Source organism: Terrapene carolina, unplaced genomic scaffold (genome assembly GCF_002925995.2).
Source record: "Terrapene carolina triunguis isolate 2854851 unplaced genomic scaffold, T_m_triunguis-2.0 Scaffold62, whole genome shotgun sequence".
NCBI classification, from domain to species: domain Eukaryota; kingdom Metazoa; phylum Chordata; order Testudines; family Emydidae; genus Terrapene; species Terrapene triunguis.
In genome coordinates this window covers 45,891,123-45,901,715 of record NW_020664413.1, presented here as the reverse complement: position 1 = coordinate 45,901,715, position 10,593 = coordinate 45,891,123, and positions in this window count along the sequence as shown.

The window sequence follows — 10,593 nt, the reverse complement described above, 5'->3', positions numbered from 1 at the left end:
TTGTTAATAGTTACAGTCAGTAAAGTAAAACAATAATTACTAGTGGAAAATATATTGAAGGGCATAGAATCATAAAGGGAAGGGACCTTGATAGGTCAACTAGTCCAGTCCCTTGCACTGAAGCAGGACAAAGTATTATCTAGGCCATCCTTGATAGGTATTTGTCTAACTGTTCTTAAAAACCTCTACTGACAGAGATTCCACAATATTCCGAGGTAATTTGTTCCAGTGTTTAACTACTCTTACAGTTAGGAAGCTTTTCCTAATGTGCAATCCTAATCTCCCTTGCTGCAATTTAAGACCATTACTTTTTGTCCTGTCAATGGATACAGAGAACAATTTGTCACCAGCCTCTTTATAACAACCTTTTGCATACTTGAAGACTGTTGTCATGTCCCCTCTCAGGCCTGGTCTATCCTAGGAAATTAGGTTGGTATAGCTACATCCACACCTCTGAGAATACACTTAACTGACCTAACCCTTGTTGTAAACAGTGCTAGGTCGATGGGAGAAGCCCTCCCGTCGGTGTAGGTAGCATCTTCACTGAAGTTACAGTGGTGCTACTGCACCACTGCAGCATTTTAAGTGTAAACAAGCCCTCAGTCTTCTCTTCTCCAGACTAAACAAACCCAATTTTTCCAATCTTTCCTCCTAGGTCAGGTTTCCTTGAATCATTTTTGTTGTTCTCTTCTAGACTCTCCAATTTGTCCACATCTTTCCTGAAATGTGGTGCCCCAAACTGAACACAAAACTCCAGTTGAAGCTGACTAGAGTGGAAGAATTACTTCTCATGTCTTGCTTATAACACTCCTGCTAATACATCCCAGAATGATGTTTCCTCTCTCCTCTGTTGACTCTCATTTAGTTTGTGATCCATTATAACCCCCAAATCCTTTCCTGCAGTATTCCTTCCTAAGCAATCATTTCCATTTTATATTTGTGCAATTGATTATTCTTTCCTAAGTATAGCGCTTTTTATTGGTCCTTACTGTATTTCATCCCATTTACTTCATCCTATTTCTCCAGTTTGTTAAAATCATTTTGCATTCTAATCCCATCCTCCAAAGTGCTTGTACCCACTCACAGTTTGGTATCATGCACAAAGTTTATTGGTGTACTCTCTATGCCTTTATCAAAATCATTTATGAAAATATTGAATAGAATTAAACCCAGGACAGATCCCTGCAGGACCCCACTCCATATGCCCTTCCAGCTTGATAACAACTATGAATATGGTTTTTCAACCAGTTGTGCACCCACTTTATAGTAGGTTTGTCTGGGCTATAATTCTCTAGTTTGCTTATGAGATGGTAATGTGAGACAGTATCAAAGCCTTACTAAAGTTGAGATACATCATCACATCATCTGTTTCCCTCTATCTACAAGGCTTGTTACCCTGTTGAAGGATAATAAATTGGTGTGACATGATTTGTTCTTGACAAATGCATGTCTACTGTTACTTATTCCTTATTATCTTCTAGGTACTTGCAAATTGATTGTTTGATTATTTGCTGCATTATCTTTTTGAGTACTGAAGTTAAGCTGACTCGTCTATAATTCCCTGGGTTGTCCTTATTCCCATTTTTATAGATAGGTACTAGATTAGCCCTTTTCCAGTCCTCTGGGATCTCTGCTGTCCTCCACAAGTTCTCAGAGATAATCGCTAATCTCTTCAGCCAGTTCCTCAAGTATACTAGGATGTATTTCATCAGGCCCTGGTGACTTGAAGACATCTAACTTGTCTGAGTAATTCTTAACTTGTTCTTTCCCTATTTTAGTCTCAGATCCTATCCCATTTACACTGATGTTCATTATGTTAGTTGTCCAATCACTACTTAACTTTTTGGTGAAAACTGAAATAAAAAGACATTTAACATTTCAGCCATTGCTGTGTTTTCTGTTATTGTCTTTCCCTCTAATTAAGTAATGGGCCTACCTTGTCCTTGATCTTCCCGTTGCTTTTAATGTATTTCTAAAATGTTTTCTTGTTACCCTTTATGCCCCTAGCTAATTTAATCTTGTTCTGTGCCTTGGCCTTTCTAATTTTGTCCCTACATACTTGTGTTTTTTTTATATATATATTCATCCTTCATAATTTGACCTACTTTCCACTTTTTGTATGACTCTTTTGAGTTTCAGATCCCTGAAGAACTCCAAGTTAAGCCAAGGTGGTCTCATACTATATTTACTGTCTTTCATATGCAGTGGGATAGTTTGCTCTTGTGCCCTTAATAACATCTCTTTAAAAAACTGCCAGCTCTCTTGAACTCTTTTTTCCCTTAGACTTACTTCCCACAGGATCCTGCCTGTTAATACTCTGAGTTTGCTAAAGTCTGCCTTCGTGAAGTCCATTGTCTTTATTCTGCATGATGAAAATATTTTAAGTAAGAAATGGCATTTTAACTCTGACCTAACTCTGTCTGTCCATGTTTCACCTTCCTACAAATAAAATCTGAGCAATCAGTTAAGAGTTAAGATTCTAAGGCCGTAATCCAGTAAAGCATTTAGGGATAGACTGTAATCTTATAGTTTGCCATGAATAAGGGTCAATTTGCCGTTGCATTGCCCTGGGAACAAAGTATTAACTGACTTAGACTGAATTCCTTCTCCACTCCCCTCATGCTCTGAGGAGTGGAGTAAGTTCCTTCAGCTCCTTTTGTGGAGCAGTTATCCCCCTGTGTGCACTTGGCAAGTAAGTGGGAGGGTGACGCCAGGGCTCCTCCCATACTCTGCATTTTTCTGCTTCTTTCCTGCCCACTTGCTAGCATGTTTGGACTAGTAATCGGAGCAGCACAGAGCTGGGTTGTAAGGAAGGTTTTACTTCCCTTATTCCTCTGTTGAGTGAGGGCTGCAACAATCCAGCCTTTAAGCACTTGTGTAAATTAGTCACGTGAGTAGGGTGACCAGGTATCCGGTTTTTGACCATGTGACGGGGCAGGACTCACCGCTGTGGCGCCTCATGCTGGTCTCTCCAGGAATTAGCTCAGTCCATGGGGAGCACCCTCTCCTGGTGGTGTCTCATCCGTCTCTCGCTCTCCGTTGGTGCCTGAACCCGCATTGCTCCCTTCTGCTCGTGGCGTCCCCTTCAGGACACTGCCCTCCAGCAGTGCCCCCAGTCCGTTCTCACTGCCTTCCGGGGGGGGGGGGGGGGAGGGACTAACAGTAGTCTTTCACCTGCCGCAGTGGCCAGCCACTCCCAAGTCTAACCCCTTCCTTCAGTGGTCTGGTGCAGTCCAATATGGCCACTTCCCACAGCCAGTTGCAATATAACTGGGAAGGGGGGGGGACCCAGGCCCACCTGCTACTCTGGGTCCCAACCCAGGGACCCTCTAATGGTAGCCTCCCTGCCCTCCTTCTCTCCCCTCACTTGCTGTCCACTCTCCCTGGGTCACTTCCCCTCTGACCCTTTTGGCCCTTCCCTCAGGGCATGCAGCCTGGTAGGAAGCGGGCTGGAGTTCCCTTCAGCTCCCCAGAGGCTGCGCTGGTCTCCTAGCTCAGGAGACAGACCTTCCCTGCTTGCTCCTCTCCTAGGCAGCCTTTATATAGGGCTGAGCCTGGCTCTGATTGGCTGCTACTTGTCAGCCCTCATTGGCTCTCCCACAGGCCTTCCCTGATTGGCTGCCTCTCGGCACAGCCGCTCTGGCCTGCCCTAACCCAATCTCTCATATGGGTGGGGCAGCCACCCCACCACAGACCGGAACACCTGGTCAAAAGGGGACCCTGTCTGATCCAGTCAGCACCGCCGCCCAGGCCGTTAAAAGTCCGGTCAGCGATGCTAAGGCAGGTTAGTCACTACCTGTCCTGGCTAGCACCACGGTGCACCCCAGAAGCAGCCAGCAGGTCTGTCTCCTAGGCGGGGGCCACGTGGCTCCACGCGCTGCTCCCACCCCGTGCACTGACTCCGTACTCCCACTGGCTGGTTCCCAGCCAATGGGAGCTGGGGGGAGGCAGTGGCTGCAGGTGAGAGTGGCATGTGGAGACTCCTGGCCCCCCTGCATAGGACCTGTACTTTCTAGGTGCTTCCGGGGTGTGCACAGCATGGTGCCAGGACAGGCAGGCAGCCTGCCTTAGGCCCCCCACTGTGCCACTGACCAGGAGCCCCCCTGAGGTAAGCCTGCATCCCAACTCCCTACCCCAAACTTGGAGCCCCCTCCTGCACCCCAAACCCCTCATCCCTGGCCCCAGCCCAGAGCCCGCACTGCCCCACACCCCAACCCCCTGCCCCAGCCCAGAGCCCCCTCCCACACCCTGAACTCCTCAACCCCGGCCCCACCCCAGGGCCCTCACCCCCTCCTGCACCCTAACCTCCTGCCTCAATCCGCAGCCCCTCCCGCACTCCAAATCCCTTGGCCCCACCACCAGCCCAGAGCCCACACCCTAACCCGCTGCTTCAACCCAAACCCCCCCTCACGAACTATGAATCCAGCCTGGAGCCCACCTTTGCCTAAATAAACAGCATTACCAACTCTTGCAATTTGATCTTCAATTTTATGATATTTGGTGCTTCGGAAGGCAAGTGATTATGTGATAATCTCAGCCTTTGGGTTTTTTTTTTTAATTTCCTCACCCTTGTAATGGTGGAGAAAAGCCTGAAAAAGCAAACTAGGTGCACCCTAAAGGCTCGGAAGACAAAGGACAAATACCAAGCATTTATTTTTGACATCTCATGATTTTTAAGGCAATCTTATGATTTGAGGCCCCCAGCTCATGAGTTTGAATTCTGGGGCTGAACAATAATGAATGACTGAACATTTGAGTGTCTCTGTGCAGTGTTGAAGTGAGCAGACAGCAATAACAGGGAAGTAAGTGCTCATTTTCTAAGGGCCTGTGATATGGTGTTCATCCCACACTAGTCTACAAGGGGTTAATGAAGCTGAGAAGGGGCCAATTAACTAAACAGGCCACAGCAGAGGGCAATTAGGGGCCTAAGTAGCTCCTGAATGATGGAGTTCAGCTGAGAAGGAACAGACAGGGCTAATATAAAACCAGGAAGCTGGCATCAGAAGAGGGTAGCCACTCTCTGCACATTAGCAAGGGGAGGAGACAAGTGTAGGGAAGACAGTGTAGGGAAAGGCTCAGGTAAATGGCAACAAGGTTTAAAATGGTGCACATCTTGGCTGCTGTTAAAGATTCTCTGAGCTGGAACCTGGAGTACAGGCTGGGCCTGGGTTCCCCTGCCATCCACCAGGGAAGTGGCTCAGACTGGGCAGTGGAGAAGAATACTGCATAGGACAGTCGTCTAGTGGGACTTTGGTACCCTGGAAGGGGAGGGCTATAGTGACCTGGCCAGAGGGCCAAGCCACAAAAAGAGAGCACCCTCAGTTTCAGAGAGAGAGAGAGAGAGTGAGTGCAAAGCAGCAGGGCATGTGAACAAGCAGAAGAAGGGGCCTATGGACCTGGAAAGAGCTAATTACTAGAGTGGCCAGGAGGAGGCGCCCTAGTAGTGAGTGTACCCCATGACAGAGTCCCATCTTGTAAGTTGCTGAGTAAATAACAGATGTTGAGAATACTCAACTCCCAGGATGAAGTCTTGATATTCCCAGAGGAATCTAGGATATCTTGTCACTGTCGGTTCTGTTGGTTTTAGAGATTTTTTTTAGCCGCATCACTGTAGTCATTTTTTGATCATATATGTCAGCAGTTACTAATAGGCTAGGACTACACTGCACACCACTGATGGCTGTGGGTAGTGTATGTGTAGCTCCATGCTGTAGTGAAAAGCAAGTGGGAGCTTTTCATGTCGGTGACAGTCTCTAGCAGAGGGGATGCAGCTAGAAAGACTTCAGCAGTGGGATGCTACACTGCTAATAAAATGTGGTGCAGATGGGGCGCACACCTTGGGCACGTAGACCATATATGATATGTACTCAGGTACTTAAGGCATGTCTTTACTCTATTCATGTAAGCCATGCCTCATGTTCTACACTGCTATTTATACCTTTGTGGTGATGTGTGCACTCTCCATCCCAAGAGGGGGGTGCAGGGGGTAGGTGGACAGTGCCGTTAAGTCTGCTTGTCTGTCTTTGACCTCGCCGCCTCAGGGTCTAAGGACCAGAGCAAAGGTAATAGCCCTGGTGCCCAGGACAGTATGGCCTAGTGGCCAGAGCCAATAGAGCGGCCCTTTGCTGCAGAAACAACAAGGAGTCTGGTGACACCTTAAAGACTAACAGATTTATTTGGGCATAAGCTTTCATAGGTAAAAAACCCACTTCAGATGCATGGAGTGAAAATTACAGATACAGGTATAAACATATATTGGCACATGAAGAGAAGGGAGTTACCTTAGAAGTGGAGAACCAATGTTGAAGGCCAATTTAGCCAGGGTGGATGTGGTCCACTCCCAATAATTGATGAGGAGGTGTCAATACCAAGAGAGGGAAAATTGCTTCTGTAGTGCCTTTGGCGCAGGGCAGCGTGGCCTGGCGGCCTGAGCCAATAGACCAGACCTTCGGCGCAGGGCAGCATGGCTTAATAGCTGGTGGGGGTGGGTGTGCTGGCAGCCCAGGCACGGGAGGGAACGGGCCCACCCAACTCCTCCGGGCCCCGACCCAGGACTCTAGCAGTGGCAGAGCGGTCCACCACTGGCTCAGTGGGGAATCCCACCGAAACACACTGACCTTACCCCGGTGGGAGATACCATTCTGGCACCCCCTCCTCCCCCAGGGTCACTTCCTATCCCCTTCCCCCCCCCAGGGTCTCAGGTGTGGCAGTCCATGAGGTTTCGGGGTCTCCAGGCTCTGCAGCACAGGTCACTTCCTGGGGCTCTGTTGGTCGCCAGGATCCGAGCCGGCCCTTGGGGCCTGTGGTCTCTGCAGGCAGGGGCTGGTAGGCAGTCCTCAGCAGGCACTCCCAGCACAGATCCTTCCCCTCCAGCATCCAGCCCCAAATGATCTGGGCTTCCTTCCTTTATACTGCTGTAGCATCTGGAGCATGCCCAGTCCGGCCTAGGGAGCAGGACTTCTGCTGTCTATAATGTGGATTTAACCCTGTCTTGGGGAGTGCAGGGTATGCACACCTCATCACATACCTGCACTGGGGGGCTACGTGTGTATGCATGCTCACATCTCCAAAAGAAGTATGCGGTGTAGAGACACCCATAGATATGCACAAACAAGCAGTTTCTACTTAAAGGAATGCTAACTTAAAAATCATACTTCTGTTAGAAAAGTTATACATGACACCTAAATTAACTAGAAATACTGTTGAAAGAGATTAAAAGGGGTAGGGGAATCATTGTTTTCAAGATCATTTACTTAGTGCATTTGACATAAATTTGTGTGTAATCGGTTTTACCTTGTGTGTGTGTGTGAGAGAGAGAGCGAGAGAGAGAGACTTTCCCAAAACAGAAGAGAGAGAAAAAAATTAAATAGGAAAGTGTGGCTATAAAGCGACAAAAACTTGCCAGGAGACTCAGGAGCAAGTATAGTACCTGAAAGCATATTTAACTTTTTTATCAAAACTAATTAAACTTTAAATTGATGGTGACCTTTAATGAGGAACTAATTGGTTACAGTAGATTGTCTTACTGAAATCAAGTCGGTGGAGTGTGAACATCTTTTTCACTAAAGGAGACGAAGACAAGCTTTTGCAAGAGATTTTAGCAATTTGCAAAACCAAGTTTTTGCTTCAGGTTTAATCTTATAGTCACACACAATATGCAGACAGAAAATGTTACAGTTTTTAGTTTTAGTGGAATTGACTGAGAAAAGTGTTACACTTAGAGAAATGTTGCCTTAGTTTAAGAAAGAGTAAACCTGAATGTGATGAAATCTGCTCCAAAGTGTTTATCAAACATTGTGAAAATCTGGAAGATTAGCAACAACACATTTGTCTGGTCAAGGGCAAATGGTTCTTGGAAACTGTATAATAGAGAAGATTCTCTTCAATTAATAACCTCAGAAAATGTGCTGGAAAAGAAAGCCACAGAGATGGACCCCCATTCTGAAAACACTTACATATGTGCATAACTTTTACTCCTTCACAAAGCCAAGATGCTGAATGGACGCAATGGGAATTGTGGACACTCAATACATCACCCTGTAGTTTCACCTTACTTACACTGAATATAGACGTGTACAATACATGTCTCCTCAGTTATTTTCTCTGTGAAATGGAGGCAATGGCTGAGCTTAGTAGTTTAAGCATTAGAGCTAGATTCCTAAGAACCAAAGCCTCAGACTCTTGTGAGATCAAGTCATTGGCCGATAAATAAATACATACATTGAGTTCAGTATATGTGAGTCTTTTGAATGAGATCTTAATACAGTACCATGGTACTGTTTGTGCACAGACATGAAATACACAGTGCCCCTTTTTTTCAAAATAGGGTCTTTGCCAAAATGTCTCTTATACTAATATTGCACGATGTGCTATGTACAGGTAGCTTCTCTCCACACCAGATGAAGATGCATTTAACTGCTGCGGTCAGTATGTGGATTGCAAGGCACTTTGTGACATTTGCTTCAAAAAGCTCTGTAATGCAGACTATTACTATATATTGTAATTTAGCCAAAAATTATAATGTTTGCTGTCTGTCTTAGGTACTCATATGACTCCCATTACTGTAGTAATAGAGCACCTCACAATCTTTAATGTATTCATCCTCCTACCTTTGTGAGGTAGGGAAGTATCATAGAAATGTAGGGCTGGAAGGTCATCTTGTCCATTCCTAGTGCTGAGGCAGGATTAAGTACTGTTATCCTCATTTTACAGATGGGGAATTTAGGCATAGATAGGCTAAGTGACTTGCCCAACATTACAGAAAATCTGTGGCACAGCAGAGAAGGAGATCCCTCTGCTGGAGGATTTTTTCTCCAAATAAATGTAAACAAATGGAGAAAAAGTATTAATCACAGAATCAGAGAAATGTAGGACTAAAAGGGGTCTCAAAAGTTCAACTAGTGCAAGCCCTGCACTGAGGACCTAGTAAACCTAGATCAACGTTGACAGATGTCTGTCTAACCTGTTCTTAAAAACTTCAAATGGATTTCCACAACCTCTCTTGGAAGCCCATTTAAATTCTTAACTATCCTTATACTTAAAAGGTTTCCTTAATATCTAATCTAAGTCTTTCTTGTTCCAGATTAAGCCAATTATTTCTTGTCCACTGAAGAAAGGACATAGAGAACAATTGATCACAGTCCTCTTTATAACAACCCTTAACTGGTTATATATATATCAGGTCCCACCCGCACCGGTCTTCTCTTCTCAAGACTAAAGATGCCCAGGTTTTGTAGCCTTTCTTCAGAGGTCAGGGTTTCTAAAACTTTTTTTACTTTTGTTGCTCTCCTCTGGACTCTCTCCATTTGATCCACATATTTCTTCAAGCGTGGTGCCCAGAATTGGACACAGTACTTCACCTCAGGCATCACTAGTGCTGAGTAGAGAAGGGCAATAGCCTTCCATGTCATACATGCAACACTCCTATTAATACACGCTAGACTATTAGCCTTTTTTCCAGCTGCATCACGCTGCTGTGTCGTATTCAATTTGTGTTCCACTATAACCCCCAAATACTTTTCAGCAGTACTACTGCCTAATCACTTATTCCCCATTCTGTAGTTGTGCATTTGTTTTTTTCCTTCCTAAGTGTAGTAGTTTCCATTATTGAAGTCCATCCTAATTTCAGACTAATTTTCCTATTTGTCAAAAGTCATTTTGAATTCTAATCCTGTCCTCCAAAATGCTTGCAAGCCTTCTCATCTTGGTGTCATCTGCAGATTTTATAAGCGTACTTTCCATTCCATTATTCAAGTTATTAATGAAAATGTTGAATAGTACTGGATCCTGGACAGACTCCTATGGTAGCCCTGCTAGGTAGGTCCTCCTGGTTTGAGAGTAAACCACTGATAACTACACTTTGAGTAAGGTCTTTCAACCAGTTTTACACCCACCCTATAGTAATTTTATTGACCACATTTCCCAAGTTTGCTTATGAGAATGTCATGTAGGACTGTGTCAAAAGCCTTACTACAATCAAGATATATCATATCTACTGCTTCCCACCATTCCCTAGGCCAGTAATCCTGTCGAAGAGGGGAATTAGGTTAGTCTGGCATGATTTGTTCTTGACCAATTCATGTTGGCTATTACTTACAACAGTATTATCCTCTAGGTGCTTACAAATTAATGTCATACAGCTTTTATTCTGCCCTTTACAAGGTTTAATAAAATGACAATAGACCACTCTATCATTAAAGCATTTTCATTAGGAATGTCAGAAAGGGATATTCAAGTGAGCTTAGTTATATAGGAGTGAAAATTACTGGGTTTGCCAGAGAAAAAGCCAATTAATGAAATTCCCTTTTTAAATGAGGGCGGAGATCTGATTTTAGCCTCTATGTGACAGAAACAGTGTATAAAATATAGAGCACTCCTTTGGTCTTTAGTTAAAAAACAGGTTCTTTTTTAAAAGTCAAACACTGGTATGTGACATCAGAAATTTGTTTGTCTGTTTGAACTACACTGTACCAAACTCATTGCCTATTAAGAGCATGTGTCTGCTCTACTAAGGCACTAAGTATGTGTCTTCAGCAATCCATGCCATCAGTCCCTAATCTTTAAAGACCTGTAGATACCAAATCCCTTCATATT